Source organism: Equus asinus, chromosome 22, assembly GCF_041296235.1.
Source record: "Equus asinus isolate D_3611 breed Donkey chromosome 22, EquAss-T2T_v2, whole genome shotgun sequence".
Lineage (NCBI taxonomy): Eukaryota > Metazoa > Chordata > Mammalia > Perissodactyla > Equidae > Equus > Equus asinus.
Window position 1 is genome coordinate 36,788,164 of NC_091811.1, and position 12,332 is coordinate 36,800,495.

General features: G+C 36.9%; 1 protein-coding gene across 7 annotated transcripts in view; it reads left to right on the forward strand.

Moving 5' to 3' along the window:
- STK38L (serine/threonine kinase 38 like) overlaps nucleotides 1-12,332 on the forward strand; it is an 81,029-nt gene that overhangs the window by 17,867 nt on the left and 50,830 nt on the right. Inside the window, exon 1 of one of the 7 annotated variants that reach the window (XM_044775251.2) lies at nucleotides 10,885-10,984. The exons of the other annotated variants lie outside the window; for them this stretch is intronic. The gene's annotated coding sequence lies outside the window, so the exon portion shown is untranslated. Of the gene's footprint in view, nucleotides 1-10,884; nucleotides 10,985-12,332 lie in introns of those variants that run through there. 7 annotated transcript variants of the gene reach the window in all.

A 12,332-nucleotide genomic window follows, 5' to 3' on the forward strand; every position in this document is an offset into this window, starting at 1 on the left:
ACCACAGTTTTGCTCACACCCTTCCCATTTGTTTTTCTGCAACAAATTGCTAGACCATTCTTAATATTGTCATTTTTTCAGAGCATGACCAACTTCTTTCATAGTTACCGTAATGTCTGAACTTTTTCTAATTCTTCTATTTTAAGCTTAAAGTTATTTGATCAATGAATTACAATTATGTAGTGACTTCTGGGAATATATCCAAAGGAAATGAAAACACTAACTCAAAAAGCTGTCTGCACCTCCCTGTTCATAGCAGCGTTATTTACTATAGCCAAGACATGGAAACAACCCAGGTGTCTATTGACAGATGAAAGGATAAAGAAGTTTTAGTATATATATATATATACAATGGAATATTACTCAGCCATAAAAAACGAGGAAACTTGCCATTTGCAATAGCATGGATGGACCTTGAGGCATTATGCTAAGTGATATAAGTCAGACAGAGCAACACAAATACTGTGTGATCTCACTTACGTGTGGAATCTAAAAAAAAAAACGAAGCTCAGAAAAAGGGATCAGATTTGTGGGTGATGGGGCAAGGGGAATAGGAGAAAGGCAGTCAAAAGGTACGAACTTCCAGTTACAAGATAAATAAGTACTAGAGATGTAATGCATAGCATGGTGACTATAGCTAACACTGCTGTGTGATATATAGGAAAGTTGTTGAAGAGTAAATCCTAAGAGTTCTCATCACAAGGAAAAAAATTTTTTCATATCTATATGAGATGGTGGATGCTAACTAAAAACTTAGAACAGTAATCGTTTCATAATCTGTGTAAGTCAAACCATTATGCTGTACAGTTTAAACTTACACAGTGATGTGTGTCAATTATATCAGTAAAACTGGAAAAACATTACTCAGTGGTTAGAAAGAGCTCAGCATCCACCATTTTAACTGTGTGACCTGGAACAAATGAAATGCCTTAAGTCCTCTAAACTTTTTGTATCTGCAAACTGGGGGATTGGGAAGCCACAGTAAAGTAATGCCTGCTTCGTAAGGTATTCATCCTCTTCTCAGATTGAAGTGATATGAAGATGATGGTGGTAAACTTTTATGTAGGGTTTGCCATTTGCCTGGCATTGTTTTAAGAGCCTTACATATATTAACATATACTGTATATGGCACACAGTGCATTTAGTAGCACGTGCTCGCCCACGGAAGCAGTCAGTAAACGTTAGGTTTTTATTAGAAACATCGGCAGCAGATCTCTTTGTAAACATACTCCTTTCTTAGTTACTCATTTCTTAGTTAGATACACTTCCTCGTCAGCGGAGAGTCTGCTACAGATACCTGTATGCTAAGGAATCAACCAGACATCCATGTACCATATACCATTCTTTAATACTATCCAGTTGCTAGAAGAAACCACAAGAAACCTCGCAATTGTCCTTCCTCTCAAGGCCCAGATAATAATGTCTTTAAATTTAAATTAAAACTTCAACTTTTAAAAATAGAAATGTTGTTGAAAACTAGTTTTTATAATTTATATTTGGTGAATTCCGTACACGTTTTAATTGATTCAATACAAAGTGAGTAAATTAAAATACCTCTTTGATAGGGAGAAGGAATTTTAAAAATTTTGCTAGGTATTGATAGGTTAAGCATTCTAAAACATTACATTTTCCATGGAAGAAAACACATAAAATCATTGAGTAGTCAGTTTCTGAAGTAGCTCTTAATTTTAGAATAATATAGATAAGTGTATTTAAAGACTCAGAATAAAGCAGAGTTGTATATAAACTCTGTTTTAATATGACTCTTTGTGTCCATTTCACCCTGTATTTAGGAAAAGTCAGATAATAAACTACAATGTAGAAAGCCCTTTGAAGACTCTGAAGAACTTCATAAATTTGAGCACTAGTACCATGCATATGAAAATACTTCTTATCGTGTTTCACTTCTCGTCTCTTACCAATAGCAGTGTAGTGCGGCCTAGTGAGATTCGGTGGTTTATGCAGTGGTCTTTTGCTTTATTATGCAGTTCTCTTCGGGCTTCACTCCAGTCCGAGCTCTCTTACAAAAGATCTAGTGCCCATTCTCACACAGATTGGGAGGTGTTTGAAATCCTCCGTAATCTCCATTAGAGATCCCCAATTATCATTCCTTAGAACTCTGTCTCTATTGTCCCTGGTCTGGGGCATAGAGACTACAGTATTATACCTAAGGGGCCTCCATAGTAATGTGCTTAAATGTAAGTCTCCTATTACATCCCTTAGGATGGTGCTTGACCTGCCCAAATTGCTACATTTGTGTTAAAGAGAGGCTGAGACTGAAGTTGATTATTTCTTCCTGGATCCGCCAACAAATATTGAGCACTTTCTTTGTGCTCTGCATCATGCTAGATACAGACTAAGGTATGGCTCTGGTCCTCAAGGAATGTGGAATTTAATAGATGACTAACATACATACATGAGAATATGGAATTAAGTCCCTAATTGTGAGATTCATAATAAGTGCTAGACAAGTTTGAAAAAGTGAAATATAAATGAGGTTGGAGAAATCAAGAAAAGCTTTGCAGAAGAGGAAAAATTCACTAAGTTCTTTAAACACAAGTAGAGGGGAAAGGAAGGAACATTTGTAAGTTTAGCTATCCCAGGGCTCAGTGGTAAGGTTGATGATGGCATGTCTGTTGGTTGATGAGGGAGGAGGCCAGCAAATAATGGAAAATAAAGTTAAGTAGTTAGGGTGGAGCCAAATTACGGGGTTTAATAAAAGCCAGGCAAAGAAGTTTAGATTGGAGTGGTGGAAAGGAGAAGGATTTGAAAGTTTTTGAGCCAAGGAATGACATCATCTGAGTCCTGTATAAGGAGCAGTGATTTAGAGATGGGAGAGAATGGCACAAGGAAGACCTGCTCCAGTGCTGGTACAGTAATGTTAGTGACAGTGCCATCAGGGCCTGGACTGATACAGTGATGGAGGTGAGAATGAAGAGTAAGATGAGATGGGAGAGAGATTTTGACAGAGTTTATTAATGAACTTGAAATAGGAAAGGGAAAGATGAACTAAGGCTGTTTTCCAAGCTTTCTGGTTTGGGAGAAAGGTTAGTGCCATGGACAGAAATGGAGTTGCTAGAAGATGGGCTGTGGGGGAAAAGTTAGGCATAATTAAATATGAGCTATCTGTAAGGTGTTTAAGTTGAAATGTTCAGCAGACAGCTAGAAATATAAGACCACAGGTTGGATGAAAAGATAGGGTGTGTTACTCAGGTGTATTATTATCCTTGTGGAGTATGGCTCAAAGACATGGGAAAGGATGAGCTCTCTCTCAGAGTCCACAGACAGGTTCAAGGACTGGCACTCATGGATAGCTTCTAATAGATCAGTCTGAAGAGATCCTAGTATTCGTGTTGATTGAAATTGCTTTAAAAGTAATTTTTTCCCTTAGTGATAAAAGGCATGTAATGTTATTTTAGTAAATGACAAAATTCTGAGAGGTATAAAAGAAAAAAAGATAATCGTTAACAGTACTTTTATGACTTTCTTTCTGGTCTTTTTCTTATGCATATAAAGGGATAGGAAATATATACATATATGTATGCATGTGCTATATATATGTATATATGATTATGCACTATATACACTTTTCTAGCTTGTTTTTTTTCATTTAACTTTGCATTCTGATATTTTTCACAAGTCATGAATTACTGCTTAAAAATACTATTCTTAAAGAACTTTTTTCATCATTCGAATTTATCATTATTTAATCACAGCTCTATTGTTAAACATTTAGATTGCTTCCAAAATTTTTTGTTTTTATTAATAGTATTACAATAAACTTCTGTGAAATAGATACTCCTCAACTGTTCCTTAGATAGGAGCTCTCTGAAAGCAGAGATCTCTGTATTCTTAGCACCTAAGAGAGTGCCTGATTATAGTCGTTGCTTAATTAAAAAAGCACTTATTGACAGAAGGAAGGAAGACCATTAAATACTCAATTCCTCTTACTTCCTTAATCCTGATTCCATGTGTACTCAGGAACTTTCTGATTATGATTTGACTGTCCATGTAAGTCTGGCTATAATGAAAGTATTGGATATGAACCAGGCATTCTTGCTTCTGTCACAGTTATTTATGTCATTTTATATTAATAAATTTGCATTCTGATTTTGTTGAAGCTTGATTAATTTTTGTTTACTTCTAAAAGATGGAGCTATCTTATTGATGCTGATAAAATCAAATTTCTAAACCTGTAAAGCTGTGTCTTGGGCCTGGCTTGTGGTAAATCGCCAGGGTAATGAATGCCCCTCTGTCAGGAGCCTTCTGAGGAAGACAGTCTGCTAGCCTCCACCTGGTAGAAACCTGTGGCAGTACCACATTTGCCAATTTGAATACCTATGGTACCCTGAAAAGACAGGTGTTTGGCTTTTTTCAAATAAGATTTTAACGTATTTAAGATACAAAGACATTGTATCTGACACAAATTTTTCCTTAAACATGTATGTCATTGCCACCCAGAAGTTAGTTTCTAAGAGTAATGTGTGTGCAAAAGTTTATGATAGTAGTCTAATCATAAAGAAGTTTTAAAAATAAATGTGCAGTGTTTACATTTTCTTTTGAAGAGCATTATCATCTTATTTTTCCTATGGTATTAAAAACACATTATGAAGCATTTTCAGATCCAGTTCACAGATTTGTTGTACCTAGGGAAAACTTCAGTAAAAAATTAGAGACTTTCTAATTTTATTAGGGGAAGACTAATGGAAAAACCTTTTAACTGAGAGATCTGATTTGAAACATAAGATTTTTGTGCTGGATGCTTCTATTGAACTCTACCTAAATCAAATAAGACCCTCTGTTTATTAGTCGTCTGTGATCCTGAAAGCTATAAAAATATTTCTTTATCTAGATCTTTTCTTTTGCACTTTTTGCCTGAATCATGTTTTGCCCCCAAGAGAATTACAATAAAGGTTTTTCAGTGTTCATGCAATACATAGAATGATGGTTCACTTAGTTCCTAAAGGGTTCTATTTGGTTATGGATTTTTATTCCAACTGTCCAGGGTTTGGCTTGGACCGGCCAGCTTCTGAAGACTTAGATATCTGAGTACCTACTGGAGTATCTCCTGCTCTCCCTCCATCTTGGGGGCAATATTCTATCTAGGATGGCCTCTGTGTTAGAAAATGTTTCCCAATTGGTGTTATATGAAACAGTAGTCCTAAAAGAATCACTGTGTAATTCACCGTGTTTAAAGATTCCAGAGTCAAAGAATTTGGGAAATTCTGTTCCTTCCTTAGGAGATTTACTTGTTTAGCCCGTTATTCCCCAAATTTATTTCACTCCTAGAAATGGTTTTCTGTCAGACATCTAAGAAAAAATGTTTTGTAGAACACACTTGGAAAGTGATGCTTTATATATCATTACTTTATTGTTCTTCTGCTTGTAAATTAGTTTTGCTTAATTTTAAAGTTTCAAGATTTTGTTTCTGTTACAGGTTTTTTCTTAGATTCTTTATCCTAAAATAGTTACTTTCTTAGTCTGAAATGTCTACATTGTTTCAGTGATGAATTCATTACATAGACTTGCCCACAACTCCTCTAAAAGGAATACATTAATTTTTGTTTTAGTTTTGAAGTGTGTCACATGTGAGAATATAAAATGATCAGTACAGTATAAAGAAAAATAGGGAAACAGACACCAAAGTATCTTCCTTGGAGGTTAAAAAATAAAACTTAACCAGCATCGCAGAAGCTGCCTGTGTGCTTCCTCCTCCCAGTGGTAACGACTTCTTTAATTTTATGGTAAGCGTTCCCTTGCTTTACTTACAGTTTTCGTCACCTAGGAATATAGCCCATTGAGTCAATATGATTTTTTAGGTTTGCTTGTTTTTGAACTTTATATAAATGGAAACATACAGTGTGTATTCCTCTGTGACTTTTCTTTTTTCAACTTTGTGTTTCTGAGATTCATCCATGCACTGGTACTTTGTCCAGTTTCACTGCTGTGTAGTTTTCAGTTATATGAATATACCACGTTTCTTTTTTATTCCACTTCTGTTGATGGTCATCTGTATTGTTTTCTGTTTCTTTTTCTGTAGGAACAGTGCTTCCGTGATTGTTTTTAAGCACTCCCCCTGTTCCACATGTGCAGGAGTGTCTTTACAGTACATAGCTGGGAGTGGAATTGCTTGGTCATTGGGTGTGGGTGTGTTCAGCTTTACTGAGTAGTGTCAACCTGCTCTCCAGGGCACTGGCACCAATGTGTACCTTCACCAGCAGTGGACGAGAGTCCCCGCTGTTCCACTTCCTCAGCAAGACTACCTATCAATGGCTTTTTAAGTTTGTCAGTCTGGGGTGCAAAATGATATCACCTCGGGGTTTTAATTTTCATTTCTCTGATTAGAATTGTAGTTGAGCAGCTTTCATTGTGTTTACGGGCCATTTGTGTTTTCTTCTCTGAAATTCCTATTTGGGATTTTTGCCCATTTTTTATTTTGTTGTTTGTGTTTTTCTTATTGATTTATAGGAATTCTTCATTAAAGATACATGTATATTGTTTAGAATAATGCCTGATCCTAGTAAGAACTAAATGAGAATAGCTATTAATACTATATCACCATTGTATTTAATTCTTTATTTTAATGTGTTGCAAGTATCTTATGCTAGTTTGTGGCTTATTTTTCATCCTATAATGCTAATGTGTTTTTTCCACCTTAGTGTTTTAATATGTATAAATTAAGTTTTATATAAAATCTTGAATACATATTCATAATCATGGCATATTCATGGTACATATATTTCATAACCTATAACTTTTCAATCTTCAGTATTATTTTCATTTCTGCTGCTGTCTTTTTTAACCCAGGAAAAATTAACACATTTAATCCCCTGTTCAAATTACTGTACTTTTATTTTCTATGTTGTAGCCTAGTTGTAGATGCATCTGTCTCTCCAAATGTATTAGGATTATTTTGAAGACAAAACGTTTTTGGCTTCATGATCTCAAAAGTTTAATGCTTGTAACTTAAAGACTGCCTTAAATCTGCAATAGTTGCCCATAAGAGATCCAAATGAATCCTAAACTATTGCTGTAATTGAGTTCTTAACGATGTTAAATTACGGACTTATGTAACTTGCTGACCAAACTGTCAATGACCAACTGAAAATAAAAGCGTAATAATTTGAACAGGGGATTAAACGTGTTAATTTTTCCTGGTTAAAAAAACCCCCAGCATCAATGGGGCTGGCCCCGTGGCCAAGTGGTTGGGTTCGCGCACTCCGCTGCAGGCGGCGCAGTGTTTCGTTGGTTCGAATCCTGGGCGCGGACATGGCGCTGCTCATCGGACCATGCTGGGGCGGCGTCCCACATGCCACAGCTGGAGGGACCCACAGCGGGGAATATACAGCTATGTGCCGGGGGACTTTGGGGAGAAAAAGGAAAAAATAAAATCTTAAAAAAAAAAACACAAAAACCCAGCATCAACAAAAATAATACTGAAGATTGAAAAGTTGTAGGTTATGAAATAAATGTACCATGTCAATGATTATTTTCTTTAGGTTAGTAGTAGATCAGAGATTTATGTTTTGATAGATTTTTTTCCATATACTGGAAGGCTGGCAAAAGGACATGTTAACAATATAATTGTCAAGTTAGCAACAGTGATGATAACAATGATAATGATGATAATAGTTTCTTCAAATTGACCACTTGTTACGTGTCAGGTACTATTCTAAATACATTACATGTCTTAACTCACAAGAATCTCTTTGGCCGATGAGAAAACCAAGGCTCAGATAGGTGAATTAACTTCTCTAAGATCACACAGCTAGCAAGAGTGGAATCAGGGATTCAAATTCAGGCAGTCTAGTTGTAGAGTCTTAGAAGTAGATATATAAGATATTTATCAACTTGGTATCTGTAGAAATATTAATTCATTTTTAATCCTTAAAAGAAGGATTCACCTAAAACTCTGTTTTGTATTTTAATGTGATGGTAAAAGAATGGGAAACATATTTTCAGGGTGGTAGCTGGGATCAAGTACTTTTAAGATCAGAGCAGAGCTTGGAGCTGGAGTTGCCCAGTGTGTCAGCTTCCATGATGAACAGCTTTGGATCTTTGTGAGTGGATGATGGCCTGTAAAAGATTTCAGGAAATTCAGTCTCCCATATGCCACATTCAAATATTTGGACAGTAGTCAGTGGAGAATGGTTTTAAAAAATACCATGGAGGGGTCCAACTGATTTTCGAGCTTGGATAGTTACTTTCCAGTTGAGATGGAGCCCTCCTGAAAGATCGCAGTGTAGGAACTCTTATACAGCTATTTGGGAAGTGGCTAAATGTATATGAAAAGTGTCCACTCATTAGCTTTAGGTGAAGAGAATTTCCCTCCTCATAACCTGTTTTGGATTTAAAACATTCTCATTGGTTCATGAAGGAATTTTCTTTAAGTTGCTGTTACTGCTTTGGCTATTGGCTGCTTTCAGATGTAATTTTCCTCAGCTGTGGTTTCTTTATTCCGTTAGCAATAGTTTAAGTACTGAAGTGAATTAAGGTCAATGCATTTACTCTAAAAATTATAGAGTTAAAATACCAAGTGAAAAGAATGAAACAAGGTATAGCTTCTTACCCATTGTGTTTTGACTAGAATTAACTGAGTTGGAATGACCATGTACAGGAAAGGTAGTTAGTACTGAGGTGATGCACTGTAGGGTGTTATGCTGATGACTCAGTTAGGGTGTGTATCTTAATGGAAAAGTTTTAGAACTTTGCTATGGAATTTGAATATTATGCTTTTTCCTCTATTGCTTCCCCCTCAAGGAAGGACAAGGAAGGTAGCTCTTTTCCCTTCCTTGTATGGTCATAATAAAGGATTGCAAATTAATTAGCTGCATTCAAGGCATCACACAGATTGAATTCCATATTTGTCTTGGAGGGAAGTCCAGACTTCTGTTTAGGGTGATTGACTCTGTGCTTTGTGAGACTGGGTGCAACTTCCTTGTATTCAAGGGCAGGATCATCTTGTCAACAGCCAAATGCCTTATGGGATTTAAGTCACTTAGAAGAAATGAGCCCCCCAAATGTGGTTTGTTTTCAATGTTTCTCTCTACCCTCTTCACCCCCCTACCCACACACACACACACACACACACACACTCAATGCATCAGAAATATTGCACCTGCTTGCTACTTGGCAGTAGATTCTGTGAGGATTAATTGGAGACATTGTTTCTCTGTGGTTGGGGACAGAAGATTGCTCTTTAACCTTTCCCCAAGTGTCTGATAAGTGCTGAAAACTTTGGCAGTTGAATGTGGGCTGTAAAAGAAACATACAAAATAAATATTGGCAAACAAAAATAAATGGACACGTTAGAAATCTGAAAAGCATTATTTTCTAAATTAGCTCCTTTTATGATTTGAGTTAAAGGTGGCCTTGGTAGGTCAAAAAAAAACTTTACTGGCGTTTCTTTTTTTTTTTCCACCAGAACCTCATGACCTTTATGCTATGTTGACAAAGCCAGCCTGTGTTTGATGTTTTTTAAAACAAGGGTGGGGATTTTATACTTTGCTGATTCCCATGGAGTGGTTATGGTAGAGGCCTTGATAGAAGTCTAAAGCTGGCTCCATTTCTAAATGTGTGTCTTCTCAACTTTCTGAGCCTCAGGTTTTTCATCTTTAAAACAGGATAATATCTGCCCACCTACCTCACCTGGTTTGGGAGAGGCGGTTTACTAGAGCCTGATGGAGAGTTCTGGACCAGGGTCTGACAGGCTTTGGTTGTTTAACATCAGATAAAGACACATGTCTTCTCTGAGCCCACTTTTTTATACTGCAAAATGGCAGTAACTTTATGTACCACTTCTTAGGGTTAATAGGAGGATCAAAGTCAAATGAGATAATGTATGTAAAGTGTTAAGCCTATCACCTGGCATGTAATTAATGTTCAGTTGATTATTATGAATGGTATAGTATTGTTGCTGATAACATTTGGGGGGGTGTTAACGTTTTATAACGTTATGGGTGTGGAATAGAGTGATCAGATTTCCAGGTGTTGATGTTTAGTCCCACGGCTCATTGCTGAGAAAATCTGAAAGTGTGAGGAGGTGATAATGGAAAGGCAGGATTTTCTCCTTTCAGACTAATAGTCACTGACATCAGGACATTGTCTAAGGTGATCCACCTGTCTGTGCTTTACTCTTTACCTTTATTCAAATAAAGATAATGGTTTTTGAGGGGAAAAATATTGCTGTTGTTTTATAAAAATTGAAGCAAGAGTCCGTACGGTTTGTGGCCCCGAGAACAGACTGAGCAATTCTAATACTTCTCTTAGAAATGCCTTTTTGGGGGCAAGATAAAAGGCACCGTGTAATGTATAAGAAAAAATATCTTCTATTATAGTCTACATGTGGGGAGCAGTCTAACTCTTAGATTACGAGCACTTAACTGTCCACCCCATTGCTCTAAGAAATAGCAGTTAGGATCATTTGTTGACACAGTCTAAAAACTTGGAAGGGCTGGGATTACAGAGGGGCATAAAATTCACCTGAAAAAGAATTTTCCTCTTTCCTGACTTGTGCTTTTTATCAAGTCATTGCTAAGATGGCCAGCAAGCGGGGAGTTAACTGCCTGCACGATGTGGCACTGTTTATTTCATCCCGTTCAACACATAACTCACTTTTATTAAGCACCTACTATGTGCTAGGCACTGTGCTTGAAGCTGGTAACCCACCAATGATGAATCGATGTTAGAGTTTCATGCTGTAATTTCTATATTATGCTGAAAGATGGAGGGAGAAATATTACAGCAGAGTACCTGAAATCTGCATTTCTAAAACTTTTGCTTCATTTATGCTTTGAAGAAGGAGCTGATTACCTTTATTGTACATTAACAACTACTTACTTATATAATTCAGGACACTTTCTTTTCCCTACTCCAAAACCCAAGATGCTGCTATAACAGTATTCCGGGAATCTGCGTGAAGACTGCCTTGGTTCACACCCTCATCATCCCCGCTGGACCATTTTAGTTGTCTCCCAACTACTAGGTAAACCTCCCTTCCCTTCTTTGTTTCCCTCCTCTGTCCCCCAAACACCACCAACCACCAAATCTGTATTTCCTGCTCCAGCAATTCATCTAAAAAGTGGATTGGACCGCATCATTTCCAGGCTTAGAATCTTTAAAATGCCTTCCCTATCACTTTTCCAGATACCATCCAAGTTCCTTGGCATCACATTCATGATCCTCCTCAATCTGGTCCCTACTTTCCTATGCAGTCTCATCTCCTGACGCTTACTTTCTCTCACTCTCTGTGTATGAAATTATTCACTGTTCCCTGCTCCCTCACACTGTGAAGGCCTTTTGGTATTTTCAACTCCATCACTGCTGTCGTCATATTTACATTGTATTGTTGTCATTTGTTTATACATCTCTCTTCCATGATGAGAGTGGATCTTGAAGGCAGAATTCTGTATCATTTAACTTTGTATTCTACCCGCATGTAACACTGCCTGGCACATAGTACACACTCCCCCAAATGTTTGTTAAATAAATAAATAAATAAATAAATAAATAAATAAGGGATTAAAGATACTCCCATGTGGCCATGGTGTTTCATTAGTAACATTTGCAGTTTTTAGTTATATTAGACAATAACCATAAGTTAGTTTTATGAATCTAATAATCGTGTTATAGCTAAAAGGGAACTTAGGTATCATCTCATCCAGCCCTTTCATTTTTTCAGATGGATAAACTCAAAACTGAAGAGACTGAGTAACTAAGACCAGGGCTCACAGCTGACTAGTGGTTGTGTCAGAACTAATGCTGGCCTGGCTGCCTGGCCTCCTTGCCATGAATAGGCCTAACAAATTGAAATTGGGGAAGACTTACTGCAGTGATAGTTAAATCGTTTATTTGTTTGAGTTTTTTTTAAACTTTATTACAGAAAAATTTAAATGCACTCAAAAGTAAATAGGAGAGTATAATGTATTCCCATGTACCGTCTCCAGCTTAAACAGTTATCCAACCATGACCAGTCTTGTTCCATATGATCCACATCTACTTCCTCTATATTATTTTGCAGCATATCCTTGATGTTATGTTTTTTCACCTGGAAGTATTTTAGCATGTATGGGATATATTTTTAATCTTTTAAATATAGGGTCTCTCTGGTGTTCTGGGAAGTCATGATACTTAAAATAATGAAGCCTCATTGAAAACCTGGCTGCAGAAATCTGGCTGCCTCTCCCCCGGGCAGTGGTCTTCTGTCTTGGTACTCTATCTTCCCAGCTGTTCCCAGGACTGTCACTTCCACTGAGCCTATCTCACTGAGCTTTCTTTGTCCACGTGCCCTGGAGAGAGTTGCACTTTTTTTTTAGAAAGATTAACCCTGAGCT